Source organism: Amia ocellicauda, unplaced genomic scaffold (assembly GCF_036373705.1).
Source record: "Amia ocellicauda isolate fAmiCal2 unplaced genomic scaffold, fAmiCal2.hap1 HAP1_SCAFFOLD_70, whole genome shotgun sequence".
Classification (NCBI taxonomy): domain Eukaryota; kingdom Metazoa; phylum Chordata; class Actinopteri; order Amiiformes; family Amiidae; genus Amia; species Amia ocellicauda.
The window spans coordinates 12,501-22,100 of NW_027102998.1; positions in this window are offsets into that span (position 1 = coordinate 12,501).

Genomic DNA, 9,600 nt, shown 5'->3' on the forward strand with positions numbered 1-9,600 from the left:
ATATGTCCGTTCCGTGGGAGCCACCGGAGATATGTCAGAGCCCGTACGCCCCCCGCACTCACCCTTAAAGGCCCGCAAGCCCTTGGGGTTCCTGCCGGGGGCGGGCAGCATACATATGTCCGTTCCGTGGGAACCACCGGGGAGATGTCAGAGCCCGTGAAACCCCGAAAGACAGACCCTTAAAGGCCCGCAAGCCCTTGGGGTGAACGTCTGGGGCGGGCAGCATACATACACCCCGGTCGGGAACCACAGGGAGGTGAGGTCAGAGCCCGTGAAACCCCGAAAGACAGACCCTTAAAGGCCCGCAAGCCCTTGGGGTGAACGTCTGGGGCGGGCAGCATACACACTCTCCACGGCGGGCCGCGAAGACTTAGCGGGCGCAGCCGCCGGAGCGGGCCGCCGACGAGGCCTGAAACGCGGGGTGCGGCCGGGACCGTTCCCCCCCTTGCATTTCGCTGGATGATCAGACAGTCGCAAAGAACCGTCTGAAAATCCCGGGCCAAGTCCAGAAAGTGTCCGTAAAAGAGCTAGCGGGGCCCAGCCACTTTCCTCCAGCAAGTGCCCTTAGCTCAGTTTTGACCTCTCTCATTGCACTAAGTGTCTTCAAAAACCCAGTTCCTGTATTTCCCCCGGCACCGTAGAGAAATGCTGACAGCCTGGAACACTGTGGCGGCTGCACACGGCACTCCCATGCCCGCCGCGAGCAGCCTAGCCCCGCCTCAGACCCGCGAGAACCGCCCATCGGCACACGGCCCGCTGTGCGCCCGAGCCGTTTGGTGTAAAAACTGTCCAAAAGTGGTTTCGACCACTTAGGAACATCGTAGAGACTCGAAATAAAAAGGATTTTGTTGGAAAAGCGATTCTGAGGAAGGCTGTGTTAAAATTAATTTCGGGAAATGTCGTTTACCCCCCCCCAAATGGCTCCGAAGTACCCCCCCCCCACCCCCCCCCTAAAAAACCGTGTTCCGGGGGTTTTTCGAGAAAACAAACACACGGGGTATATAGAGGGGACTGAGACGAATCGAATGACGTGCTTTGCAAAGAAATCGGGGGCTCACAGCCCCCCCAGGAGAGGTTCAAAAGTCGGAGGACTGGTCACCTAACTCCCATTGAAGTCAATGGGGGAAAAATGAAAACTGTCAAAAAGGCTTAAAATGGTTCAAAAACCCACTGGGGCAGTAGATAATCATCCTATTTGAATTTTAAAAGTCTTAGTTTGGCGAAAAAATACCTTTTAATAATTGTTTTAGGGGTCAGAAAAATCAGCTCCGGCTGCCTGGTCACCTAGGGGAGATAGAAAATTTTTCTAAGTTTTTCACTCGGCCGCCTGGTCCCCTAACTCGAAAATTTTAAAGTGCTCCCATCGGTCCCGGGATAGGGTGGCTGATAGCTGGGAGCCCCCTGAGCACTGCCCCGGTGTTAGTTTTCGGAGAAATGCCCCCGTTGATTTGTTATGATTTTTTTTCCGCCGGCCGCCTGGTCGCCCTAATGCAAAGTCAATGGGAGTGAGGAGATAGAAAATTTTTCAAAGTTTTTCACTCGGCCGCCTGGTCCCCTGACTCGAAAATTTTAAAGTGCTCCCATCGGTCCCGGGATAGGGTGGCTGATAGCTGGGAGCCCCCTGAGCACAGCCCCGGTGTTAGTTTTCGGAGAAATGCCCCCGTTGATTTGTTATGATTTTTTTTCCGCCGGCCGCCTGGTCGCCCTAATGTAAAGTCAATGGGAGTGAGGAGATAGAACATTTTTCAAAGTTTTTCACCCGGCCCCAAACGGCTCCAAAACACACTGGGGCTGTGGCTGGGACTCTCACCAGGACTGCCCCCTACTTTATTTCTGGATTAAAAAGCATTCTATATTAATTTTTCGATTTTTGGGACCCGGGACGCCTGGTCACCTAACTCCCCTTCTATCCCTATGGGGGGGGGACGGGGACATCGAAAACGCTCCCATCGCCGCCGAGGCACGCTGCGGGGACTCTCCCTACCATCGCCCCATGCTTCCTTTGAAGAATATATGACGTTTTTCAATTTTCACCGACATTTGAAAATCAAAACTTCAGAACATTTCATAGTTATTCTCAATGGGTTGTCTAGGGGCACACATCTCTAAACTGGGGGAAATGCTCAAAATGATTAAAAAGAAAAACAATGCCCCCAGACCCGGGGGGCTGATAGCTGGGAGCCCCCTGAGCACAGCCCCGGTGTTAGTTTTCGGAGAAATGCCCCCGTTGATTTGTTATGATTTTTTTTCCGCCGGCCGCCTGGTCGCCCTAATGTAAAGTCAATGGGAGTGAGGAGATAGAATATTTTTCAAAGTTTTTCACTCGGCCGTCTGGTCCCCTGACTCGAAAATTTTAAAGTGCTCCCATCGGTCCCGGGATAGGGTGGCTGATAGCTGGGAGCCCCCTGAGCACAGCCCCGGTGTTAGTTTTCGGAGAAATGCCCCCGTTGATTTGTTATGATTTTTTTTCCGCCGGCCGCCTGGTCGCCCTAATGTAAAGTCAATGGGAGTGAGGAGATAGAATATTTTTCAAAGTTTTTCACTCGGCCGTCTGGTCCCCTGACTCGAAAATTTTAAAGTGCTCCCATCGGTCCCGGGATAGGGTGGCTGATAGCTGGGAGCCCCCTGAGCACAGCCCCGGTGTTAGTTTTCGGAGAAATGCCCCCGTTGATTTGTTATGATTTTTTTTCCGCCGGCCGCCTGGTCGCCCTAATGTAAAGTCAATGGGAGTGAGGAGATAGAATATTTTTCAAAGTTTTTCACTCGGCCGTCTGGTCCCCTGACTCGAAAATTTTAAAGTGCTCCCATCGGTCCCAGACCCGGGTGGCCACGAGGTGGGACCCCCCTGAGCACTGCCCCGGTGTTAGTTTTCGGAGAAATGCCCCCGTTGATTTGTTATGATCCGTAGTTGCCGGCCGGCCGCCCGGCATTGCTCTATCGGATGGAGCGTGGGCTGGCTATGGGAGATTTAGCGATTTTCGGAACCGGCCCCGATCGCCCCCCAAACCGGGTGGCCACGAGGTGGGACCCCCCTGAGCACTGCCCCGGTGTTAGTTTTCGGAGAAATGCCCCCGTTGATTTGTTATGATCCGTAGTTGCCGGCCGGCCGCCCGGCATTGCTCTATCGGATGGAGCGTGGGCTGGCTATGGGAGATTTAGCGATTTTCGGAACCGGCCCCGATCGCCCCCCAAACCGGGTGGCCACGAGGTGGGACCCCCCTGAGCACTGCCCCGGTGTTAGTTTTCCGAGAAATGCCCCCGTTGATTTGTTATGATCCGTAGTTGCCGGCCGGCCGCCCGGCAGTGCTCTATCGGATGGAGCGTGGGCTGGCTATGGGAGATTTAGCGATTTTCGGAACCGGCCCCGATCGCCCCCCAAACCGGGTGGCCACGAGGTGGGACCCCCCTGAGCACTGCCCCGGTGTTAGTTTTCCGAGAAATGCCCCCGTTGATTTGTTATGATCCGTAGTTGCCGGCCGGCCGCCCGGCAGTGCTCTATCGGATGGAGCGTGGGCTGGCTATGGGAGATTTAGCGATTTTCGGAACCGGCCCCGATCGCCCCCCAAACCGGGTGGCCACGAGGTGGGACCCCCCTGAGCACTGCCCCGGTGTTAGTTTTCGGAGAAATGCCCCCGTTGATTTGTTATGATCCGTAGTTGCCGGCCGGCCGCCCGGCAGTGCTCTATCGGATGGAGCGTGGGCTGGCTATGGGAGATTTAGCGATTTTCGGAACCGGCCCCGATCGCCCCCCAAACCGGGTGGCCACGAGGTGGGACCCCCCTGAGCACTGCCCCGGTGTTAGTTTTCGGAGAAATGCCCCCGTTGATTTGTTATGATCCGTAGTTGCCGGCCGGCCGCCCGGCATTGCTCTATCGGATGGAGCGTGGGCTGGCTATGGGAGATTTAGCGATTTTCGGAACCGGCCCCGATCGCCCCCCAAACCGGGTGGCCACGAGGTGGGACCCCCCTGAGCACTGCCCCGGTGTTAGTTTTCCGAGAAATGCCCCCGTTGATTTGTTATGATCCGTAGTTGCCGGCCGGCCGCCCGGCAGTGCTCTATCGGATGGAGCGTGGGCTGGCTATGGGAGATTTAGCGATTTTCGGAACCGGCCCCGATCGCCCCCCAAACCGGGTGGCCACGAGGTGGGACCCCCCTGAGCACTGCCCCGGTGTTAGTTTTCCGAGAAATGCCCCCGTTGATTTGTTATGATCCGTAGTTGCCGGCCGGCCGCCCGGCAGTGCTCTATCGGATGGAGCGTGGGCTGGCTATGGGAGATTTAGCGATTTTCGGAACCGGCCCCGATCGCCCCCCAAACCGGGTGGCCACGAGGTGGGACCCCCCTGAGCACTGCCCCGGTGTTAGTTTTCGGAGAAATGCCCCCGTTGATTTGTTATGATCCGTAGTTGCCGGCCGGCCGCCCGGCAGTGCTCTATCGGATGGAGCGTGGGCTGGCTATGGGAGATTTAGCGATTTTCGGAACCGGCCCCGATCGCCCCCCAAACCGGGTGGCCACGAGGTGGGACCCCCCTGAGCACTGCCCCGGTGTTAGTTTTCGGAGAAATGCCCCCGTTGATTTGTTATGATCCGTAGTTGCCGGCCGGCCGCCCGGCAGTGCTCTATCGGATGGAGCGTGGGCTGGCTATGGGAGATTTAGCGATTTTCGGAACCGGCCCCGATCGCCCCCCAAACCGGGTGGCCACGAGGTGGGACCCCCCTGAGCACTGCCCCGGTGTTAGTTTTCCGAGAAATGCCCCCGTTGATTTGTTATGATCCGTAGTTGCCGGCCGGCCGCCCGGCAGTGCTCTATCGGATGGAGCGTGGGCTGGCTATGGGAGATTTAGCGATTTTCGGAACCGGCCCCGATCGCCCCCCAAACCGGGTGGCCACGAGGTGGGACCCCCCTGAGCACTGCCCCGGTGTTAGTTTTCCGAGAAATGCCCCCGTTGATTTGTTATGATCCGTAGTTGCCGGCCGGCCGCCCGGCAGTGCTCTATCGGATGGAGCGTGGGCTGGCTATGGGAGATTTAGCGATTTTCGGAACCGGCCCCGATCGCCCCCCAAACCGGGTGGCCACGAGGTGGGACCCCCCTGAGCACTGCCCCGGTGTTAGTTTTCGGAGAAATGCCCCCGTTGATTTGTTATGATCCGTAGTTGCCGGCCGGCCGCCCGGCAGTGCTCTATCGGATGGAGCGTGGGCTGGCTATGGGAGATTTAGCGATTTTCGGAACCGGCCCCGATCGCCCCCCAAACCGGGTGGCCACGAGGTGGGACCCCCCTGAGCACTGCCCCGGTGTTAGTTTTCGGAGAAATGCCCCCGTTGATTTGTTATGATCCGTAGTTGCCGGCCGGCCGCCCGGCAGTGCTCTATCGGATGGAGCGTGGGCTGGCTATGGGAGATTTAGCGATTTTCGGAACCGGCCCCGATCGCCCCCCAAACCGGGTGGCCACGAGGTGGGACCCCCCTGAGCACTGCCCCGGTGTTAGTTTTCCGAGAAATGCCCCCGTTGATTTGTTATGATTATTTTTCGCCCAGGCGATGTGCCTTTTCATTTTGTTTTGCACTTTCCTTCATTCCTTGGTGCATGCTACCATCTAACGGACACATTTCGGTACTGCAGTTTGAAAGTAATTTCCCCGTCTAGGGATCTCTCAATGCCCTGGGCTGCGAAAGGAGGGCAAGGACACCCTATGTTCTCATGAGTGCAAAGCCCCCCCGGCTTCAAGGCATTCCAAAAGGAAAACCGGAGACACTGCTGTACACACACACACACACACACACACACACACACACACACAGAGAGAGAGAGTAGTCACACAGTGGAATAAACTCCCCAGCGATGTGGTAGAAGCTGAAAGTTGGGGAACATTGTGATGGTCTATATTTCTTGGCAGATAATAAAAGATGCTCTTATCATGCCTCCGTTGATGTGTTATGATCCATAGGTTGCCGGCCGCCCGGCATTGCTCTGATCGGATGGACCGTGGGCTGCCTATGGCAGAGTATGGGCGATTCTTCAGCCGGCCCCGATGGCCCCCCAAACCGGGTGGCCACGAGGTGGGACCCCCCTGAGCACTGCCCCGGTGTTAGTTTTCCGAGAAATGCCCCCGTTGATTTGTTACGATTATTTTTCGCCCAGGCGATGTGCCTTTTCATTTTGTTTTGCACTTTCCTTCATTCCTTGGTGCATGCTGCCATCTAACGGACACATTTCGGTACTGCAGTTTGAAAGTAATTTCCCCGTCTAGGGATATCTCTCTCGTCTAGGGACACTGCTGTACACACACACACACACACACACACACACACACAGTGAGAGAGAGGGAGAGATAGAGAGAGGGAGAGAGAGAGAGAGAGAGGTGGAGAGGGAGAGAGAGATGGTGATAGAGAGAGAGTCGTCACACTCTGGAACAAACTCCCCAGAAGCTGAAAGTTGGGGAACATTATGATGATCTTTATTTCTTGGCAGATAATAAATGATGATCTTACAGAGGGCGACTTACAACACCAGTGCAAACATACAGCGAAGTACAAGGCATCAATCACGACAGAATCCCTTGAGTTAAAGCAGCAGATTCAGAATAACACACGTCCAAACAGACTGGAGAGGACCCTAAAACGAGCACGAAAGGTGTCGAATATGTGGCCTCCTCTCGCTTGTAAACTCTCTCGTGTTCCTGTCGATGGGGTCGGCGGCTCGGGGCAGCGGCCTAGCAGCAGCAGGCAGGCAGGCAGACCTCCAGGGCTGGCAGGCAGGCAGGCAGGGCTGTGTGGCTGGGGAGGGCAGGCTGGCAGGCTGGTAGGCCGTGCTGCTGCCAGGGCTGGAAGGCTGACCTCCAGGGCTGGAAGGCTGACTTCCAGGGCTGGATGGCAGGCAGGCAGACCTCCAGGGCTGGAAGGCTGACCTCCAGGGCAGGCAGGCAGGGCTGTGTGGCTGGGGAGGGCAGGCTGGCAGGCTGGTAGGCCGTGCTGCCAGGGCTGGAAGGCTGACCTCCAGGGCAGGCAGGCAGGCAGGCAGGGCTGGAAGGCAGGCAGGCAGACCTCCAGGGCTGGAAGGCTGACCTCCAGGGCAGGCAGGCAGGGCTGTGTGGCTGGGGAGGGCAGGCTGGCAGGCTGGTAGGCCGTGCTGCCAGGGCTGGAAGGCTGACCTCCAGGGCTAACAGGCAGGCAGGCAGACCTCCAGGGCTGGATAGCAGACCTCCAGGGCTAACAGGCTGACCTCCAGGGCTAACAGGCAGACCTCCAGGGCAGGCAGGCAGACCTCCAGGGCTAACAGGCAGGCAGGCAGACCTCCAGGGCTGGCAGGCTGACCTCCAGGGCAGGCAGTGCTGCTGCCAGGGCAGGCAGGCAGACCTCCAGGGCTAACAGGCAGGCAGGCAGACCTCCAGGGCTGGAAGGCAGACCTCCAGGGCAGGCAGGCAGACCTCCAGGGCTGGATAGCAGACCTCCAGGGCTAACAGGCAGGCAGGCAGACCTCCAGGGCTGGATAGCAGACCTCCAGGGCAGGCAGTGCTGCTACCAGGGCAGGCAGGCAGACCTCCAGGGCTGGAAGGCAGACCTCCAGGGCAGGCAGGCAGACCTCCAGGGCAGGCAGGCAGACCTCCAGGGCTGGATAGCAGACCTCCAGGGCTAACAGGCAGACCTCCAGGGCAGGCAGGCTGACCTCCAGGGCAGGCAGTGCTGCTGCCAGGGCAGGCAGGCAGACCTCCAGGGCTGGATAGCAGACCTCCAGGGCTAACAGGCAGACCTCCAGGGCTGGATAGCAGACCTCCAGGGCAGGCCGGCAGACCTCCAGGGCAGGCAGTGCTGCTACCAGGGCAGGCAGGCAGACCTCCAGGGCTGGATAGCAGACCTCCAGGGCAGGCAGTGCTGCTACCAGGGCTGGATAGCAGACCTCCAGGGCAGGCAGGCAGACCTCCAGGGCTAACAGGCTGACCTCCAGGGCTAACAGGCAGGCAGGCAGACCTCCAGGGCTGGATAGCAGACCTCCAGGGCTAACAGGCAGACCTCCAGGGCTGGATAGCAGACCTCCAGGGCTGGCAGGCAGACCTCCAGGGCTGGATAGCAGACCTCCAGGGCTAACAGGCAGGCAGGCAGACCTCCAGGGCAGGCAGGCAGACCTCCAGGGCAGGCAGGCAGACCTCCAGGGCAGGCAGTGCTGCTGCCAGGGCAGGCAGGCAGACCTCCAGGGCTGGATAGCAGACCTCCAGGGCTAACAGGCAGACCTCCAGGGCTGGATAGCAGACCTCCAGGGCTGGCAGGCTGACCTCCAGGGCTAACAGGCAGGCAGGCAGACCTCCAGGGCTGGATAGCAGACCTCCAGGGCTAACAGGCAGACCTCCAGGGCTGGATAGCAGACCTCCAGGGCTGGCAGGCAGACCTCCAGGGCTGGATAGCAGACCTCCAGGGCTAACAGGCAGGCAGGCAGACCTCCAGGGCAGGCAGGCAGACCTCCAGGGCAGGCAGGCAGACCTCCAGGGCAGGCAGTGCTGCTGCCAGGGCAGGCAGGCAGACCTCCAGGGCTGGATAGCAGACCTCCAGGGCTAACAGGCAGACCTCCAGGGCTGGATAGCAGACCTCCAGGGCAGGCAGTGCTGCTACCAGGGCAGGCAGTGCTGCTGCCAGGGCTGGAAGGCAGACCTCCAGGGCTAACAGGCAGACCTCCAGGGCTGGCAGGCTGACCTCCAGGGCAGGCAGTGCTGCTGCCAGGGCAGGCAGGCAGACCTCCAGGGCTGGATGGCAGGCAGGCAGACCTCCAGGGCTGGATAGCAGACCTCCAGGGCTAACAGGCTGACCTCCAGGGCTAACAGGCAGACCTCCAGGGCTAACAGGCAGGCAGGCAGACCTCCAGGGCTGGATAGCAGACCTCCAGGGCTAACAGGCAGACCTCCAGGGCTGGATAGCAGACCTCCAGGGCTGGCAGGCAGACCTCCAGGGCTGGATAGCAGACCTCCAGGGCTAACAGGCAGGCAGGCAGACCTCCAGGGCAGGCAGGCAGACCTCCAGGGCAGGCAGGCAGACCTCCAGGGCAGGCAGTGCTGCTGCCAGGGCAGGCAGGCAGACCTCCAGGGCTGGATAGCAGACCTCCAGGGCTAACAGGCAGACCTCCAGGGCTGGATAGCAGACCTCCAGGGCTGGCAGGCTGACCTCCAGGGCTAACAGGCAGGCAGGCAGACCTCCAGGGCTGGATAGCAGACCTCCAGGGCTAACAGGCAGACCTCCAGGGCTGGATAGCAGACCTCCAGGGCTGGCAGGCAGACCTCCAGGGCTGGATAGCAGACCTCCAGGGCTAACAGGCAGGCAGGCAGACCTCCAGGGCAGGCAGGCAGACCTCCAGGGCAGGCAGTGCTGCTGCCAGGGCAGGCAGGCAGACCTCCAGGGCTAACAGGCAGGCAGGCAGACCTCCAGGGCTGGAAGGCAGACCTCCAGGGCAGGCAGGCAGACCTCCAGGGCTGGATAGCAGACCTCCAGGGCTAACAGGCAGGCAGGCAGACCTCCAGGGCTGGATAGCAGACCTCCAGGGCAGGCAGTGCTGCTACCAGGGCAGGCAGGCAGACCTCCAGGGCTGGAAGGCAGACCTCCAGGGCAGGCAGGCAGACCT